The sequence below is a fragment of the Triticum aestivum genome, chromosome 2D (assembly GCF_018294505.1).
Source record: "Triticum aestivum cultivar Chinese Spring chromosome 2D, IWGSC CS RefSeq v2.1, whole genome shotgun sequence".
In the NCBI taxonomy this organism is placed as follows: Eukaryota; Viridiplantae; Streptophyta; class Magnoliopsida; order Poales; family Poaceae; genus Triticum; species Triticum aestivum.
The window spans coordinates 408,927,434-408,933,433 of NC_057799.1; positions in this window are offsets into that span (position 1 = coordinate 408,927,434).

Below are 6,000 nucleotides of genomic sequence, written 5' to 3' on the forward strand. Positions count from 1 at the left end.
TAGAGCATGACTAATATAGCCGCGATAAAGCAAGTCATGCAATCTGACGGAAAGAAACTAAATAGCATCAGCATATATGAACTTGAACTAAACACATCTAGAACAGACGCTAGATGAAGTTGCATATATGAAGTAGAACCTATCATATGTAGGGCAGAAACTAGAGCAAAGAACTGTGTCATGACATCTAACAGAAAGAGTAAGAACACGTATGGGACAGCAGCAGCAGAAGCACTGGACTTAGGGTCGACATCCTCTCCAGCCATGTCGTTGCTGATGTAGTCGACGTCGGGGAAGAAGTCGTTGTCGGGGAAGTAGTCGTCGGAGTCCGTGATGAAGAAGCCAGTAGTCGCGCAGAGCGCTCCCCAAAAACCTTATCACCCTTCTCCCGTACAGGACTCAAAAGGTGCGGTTCCGGAGGCCTACTGTCCCGGCCTGCGGTGCACGCCGCAAGCCGGGATGGGGAAGAACGTAGCAGCAGCGCAGTGCTCGGAACTTTGTGGCGAGAGGAAGAGGAGCTTCTGGTGTGTCTCTCTGGAGAGGAGCGACCTCTCTTATATAGGCATAGGAGAAGAACGCGAACAGGCTGCGGCGGGAGGTGAAGCAACGGAGGGAGACGAAACGAACAAGCAGCGGCTGAAGAGACGCGCCGTTCGAATTCAGTGTCCACTACAGAAAACGTTTCAGCTCCCGCGTGACCTTTCGTATACCCATCGTGGGTGGCAAAAATTTAGACATCGGCTCGGCTCATTCCCGCAACCCGCAACCCGCGGCGCGTCGTGACGAGGCGAGGCGAGGCGAGGCGAGGCGTGGCGTGGCGGGCGGCGGAGGAGGAGCGCGCGTGGATGTCCCTCTTGTTCTCATGCTCATACATATGGGGAAAGAAACCTCCCTTATAAAGAGGTCCAACTCCCTCTAAACTAGCAATGTGGGACTAAACTTTAGTAGTGTCCCTTGCCTTGCACGAATGGGCTAAGTGGGCCTCTAGGATTTATTAGGAATTTCTGAAATTGTTATTGGGCTAGGCCCATAAATAGATAAAATTCCAGCAATCCCCCACCAGATCCTAGAGGCACATAGAATTTGCCTTTAGTTCCAAAACACTGTTTTATATACTGGTACTGCAGTGGAGACTGTTAAGTTGAACTTCCACCTAGAACTCTATGCTACACTAGTAAGCAACTTGAACAGTGGACTGGGCCTTGAACTGCAAGTTTTCTGCGAATCTAGCTTCACATAAAGCCTTGACCGATACGTGGCTACCGTGGGTCTTCCCCGCGGGTGGAGCTTATGCATCATACTCCGAGACCTTTCATGAGTTTACTAGAGAGAACCCTACTCTCATAGATTGCGACGTTTAACAATCAGACTCATATAGGTGTGTTCTTCAAAAGATGTTCTGCAGGGCAACATCTCTGCTTAAATGAGCCACTTAGAACACATTAAGATATACATCAACCTGCCATACAATTTTAGGAGAGTATTGCATCTTCATGGAGTGGTATTGTTAATAGTAAGGATACTCTCCTCTCAGTTGATCAACAGCTTGTCTTCCACATCTAATTCACGGTATCTCCGATCACAAAGAATAGGTTACCACTGTGAACAACTCATATTGTGGGTCTCATACCCATCTCCCTCGATGCATTATCTATCACATTACGTGATAGACCTTTAGTAAAAGGATCTGCCAGATTTTTAGACGTTTGGATATAATCCAATGCAATAACTCCGGAGTTTCTCATTTTCCTGACAGACTTTAACCTTCTCTCAACGTGTCTTGATGACTTCATGTTATCCTTTGAGCTGCTCACTTTGCAATCCTCTGTCTCTGATGCATAGGCCTCTGAAATAGAACTAGGAGTGTCATCTATGAGATACACAAGAAAATCATCACCAAAGGACTTTGCAATCCTCTGTCTCTTGCTCCTAGTAGGAACTTCATTGTTCTCCTCCACAGAATTTTCAAAGTGTTCCATCGAAATGGCAGGTTCGGTAATTGTAACTAGTTCCTGATTCGATGAACTAGGCATCTCCTGATTAGACGAGGTAGACATATCCTTCATGGGAAAGATATCTTCAAAGAAAGTCGCATCATTCGACTGCATGATCGTACCGACATGCATGTCAGGTACCTCAGATTTTACAACCAAGAATCTATAGCCAATGCTATGAAAAGCATATCCCAGGAAAACACAATCCACAGTCTTTGGTCCAAGCTTCCGCTTCTTTGGAATTGGAACACTGACTTTCGCCAAACAACCCCATGCTCGCAGATAAGAGAGTTTTAACCTTTCCTTCTCCCATTCCTCGAATGGAGTTATCTCTTTGTTCTTTGTGGGGACTCGGTTTAGGACATGACATGCCGTCAATATCCCCTCCCCCCACCATGCCTTGGAGAGACCCGATGTGTCTAACATGGCGTTAACCAAATCAGTTAGAGTACGGTTCTTTCTTTCGGCCACCCCATTTGACTGAGGTGAGTAGGGAGGCGTCCTCTCATGGATTATACCATGTTCCGCACAAAAAGCATCAAATTCATTGGAAAAATACTCTCCACCACGGTCGGACCTAAGCCTCTTGATTTTTCGATCAAGTTGGTTTTATACTTCAGCTTTATAGATCTTGAAAAAGTTCAAAGCCTCATCCTTAGATTTCAGAAGATACACACGGCAGTATCTAGTGGAGTCGTCAATTAATGTCATGAAATATTTCTTTCCACCTTTTGTCAAAACACCATTCATTTCACATAGATCTGAATGTATGAGCTCGAGTGGTGCAAGATTTCTTGTTTCCGCAGTTGTGTGAGACTTACGAGGTTGCTTAGTTTGCACACACACTTGACACTTAGATCCCTTGACAGTGGTGAAACTAGGGATTAAGTTCAACTTCGCTAGTCGCGACATGCAACCAAAGTTAACATGACAAAGACGTGAATGCAACACATTTGATTCACTATTGTTGCAAATATGATTAACAACTTTATTGCAAACGTGTGATAAGGATAAACGAAACAGGCCTCCTGACTCATAGCCTTTACCAACGAAGGTTCCATACTTGGATATTACAAATTTATTCGACTCAAAGACAAGCTTGTAGCCATCTCTACACAGAAGATATCCGCTAACAAGATTTTTATTGACGGAGGGGACATAATGCACGTTCTTCAGCCGCACGATCTTCCCCGAAGTAAACTTCGGATCGACCGTGCCAACACCACGAACAGAAGCACTTGAACCGTTGCCCATCAGCACGGTTGAAGTCCCCGCGGTCCGATAAGACAAAAACATGGAAATATCACCGCACACATACACATTAGCACCCGTGTCAATCAACCAATCAGGAGATGACATACTGAAAGAATAGTGGGAAATATACCATACCCAGCATCCTTTATGTTAGTGTCTCCAATGACAACATTAGCGGTCTTGCCGCCTTTCCCAGGATGACGCTTGTCATAGCGATTAGGGCAACTAGGAGCCCAATGATCAGGATCCCCACACACATGACAAGCACCTTTCTTCTTGTCATTCTTCTTCTTGAAGTTCGTGTGTTGCACAACCTTGTTCTTCCCATCAAACTTTGCTTTACCATCAAACTTGCCCTTGTTCTTGAACTTGTGGGGCTGGAAGTTCTTCTTCTATACCAGATTCGCACTAGATCCTCCCTCAATACCTCGAGCATGTGTGTCCTTTGCTCTCGCCTTTTCTTCCACATCAAGAGTGCCAATGAGATCCGGAACGGAAAACTCCTGCCTCTTATGCTTCAGTAAGGTAGCAAAGTTCCTCCATGAAGGAGGAAGCTTATTGATGATACCTCCGGCAACAAACTTGTCTGGTAGCATACAACTGAAGTGCTCAAGTTCTCTAGCAAATGACTGTATCTCATGAGCTTGCTCAACCACGGAGCGCTCTTCAGTCATCCTGTAATCATAGAATTGCTCCATGATGTACAGCTCAGTGCCAGCATCCGAGACCCCAAACTTGGCCTCGAGTGCATCCCACATATCTTTTCCATTATCAATTGACGCATAAGCATCAACTATGTTCTCACCAGGAACACTCAAGAGAGTAGCCTTTAACAGAGTATCCATTTTCTGAAAAGCTTGTGCCTGTTGAGCATCAAGCTCTCCTTCAGGTTTGCCAAGAGTGGCGTCATAGCAACTCATGGTTTGAAACCATAAGACTGCTCTCACGCGCCACCTCTTATAGTGGATACCCTCAAACATAGGAGGTCTCATGGAAGCAGCAAAACCACTCGGGTTAAATTGCCTATAATAAGGTTTTTGGATTGTTGGAAATATGAGCAATTTACCAAATGATTTTATTAACAGAAATACTAGATAAAGCATGACTAATATAGCCACGATAAAGCAAGTCATGCAATCTGACGGAAAGAAAGTAAATAGCATCTGCATATATGAACTTGAACTAAACACATCTAGAACAGACACTAGACGAAGTTGCATATATGATGTAGAAGCTATCATATGTATTGCAGAAACTAGAGCAAATAACTGTGTCATGACATCTAACAGAAAGAGCAAGAACACGTACGGAACAGCAGCAGCAGAAGCACTGGACTTGGGGTCGACATCCTCTCCAGCCATGTCGTTGCTGAGGTAGTCGACGTGGGGGAAGAAGTCGTCGTCGGGGAAGTAGTCGTCGGAGTCCATGATGAAGAAGCCAGTAGTCGCGCAGAGCGCTCCCCAAAAACCTTATCACCCTTCTCCCGTACAGGACTCAAAAGGTGCGGTTCCAGAGGCCTACTGTCCCGACCTGTGGTGCACGCCGCAAGTCGGGATGGGGAAGAACGTAGCGGCATCGCAGTGCTCGGAACTTTGTGGCGAGAGGAAGAGGAGCTTCTGGTGTGTCTCTCTGGAGAGGAGCGACCTCTCTTATATAGGCACAGGAGAAGAACGCGAACAGGCTGCGGCGGGAGGTAAAGCAACGGAGGGAGACGAAACGAACAAGCAGCGGCCGAAGAGGCGCGTCGTTCGAATTCAGTGTCCACTACAGAAAACGTTTCAGCTCCCGCGTGACCTTTCGTATACCCGTCATGCGTGGCAAAAATTTAGACATCGGCTCGGCTCATTCCCGCAACCCGCGACGAGGCGTGGCGTGGCGAGGCGGGCGGCGGAGGACGAGCGCGCGTGGATGTCCCTCTTGTTCTCATGCTCATACATATGGGGAAAGAACCTCCCTGATAAAGAGGTCCAACTCCCTCTAAACTAGCAATGTGGGACTAAACTTTAGTAGTGTCCCTTGCCTTGCACGAATGGGCTAAGTGGGCCTCTAGGATTTATTAGGAATTTCTGAAATTGTTATTGGGCTAGGCCCATAAATAGATAAAATTTCAGCAATCCCCCACCAGATCCTAGAGGCACATAGAATTTGCCTTTAGTTCCAAAACACTGTTTTATATACCGGTACTGCAGTGGGGACTGTTAAGTTGAACTTCCACCTAGAACTCTATGCTACACTAGTAAGCAACTTGAACAGTGGACTGGGCCTTGAACTGCAAGTTTTCTGCGAATCTAGCTTCACATAAAGCCTTGACCGATACGTGGCTACCGTGGGTCTTCCCCGCGGGTGGAGCTTATGCGTCATACTCCGAGACCTTTCATGAGTTTACTAGAGAGAACCCTACTCTCATAGATTGCGACGTTTAACAATCAGACTCATATAGGTGTGTTCTTCAAAAGATGTTCTGCAGGACAACATCTCTGCTTAAATGAGCCACTTAGAACACATTAAGATATACATCAACCTGCCATGCAGATTTAGGAGAGTATTGCATCTTCATGGAGTGGTATTGTTAATAGTAAGGATACTCTCCTCTCAGTTGACCAACAGCTTGTCTTCCACATCTAATTCACGGGATCTCCGATCACAAAGAATAGGTTACCACTGTGAACAACTCATATTGTGGGTCTCATACCCATCTCCCTCGATGCATTATCTATCACATTACGTGATAGACCCTTAGTAAAAGGATCTG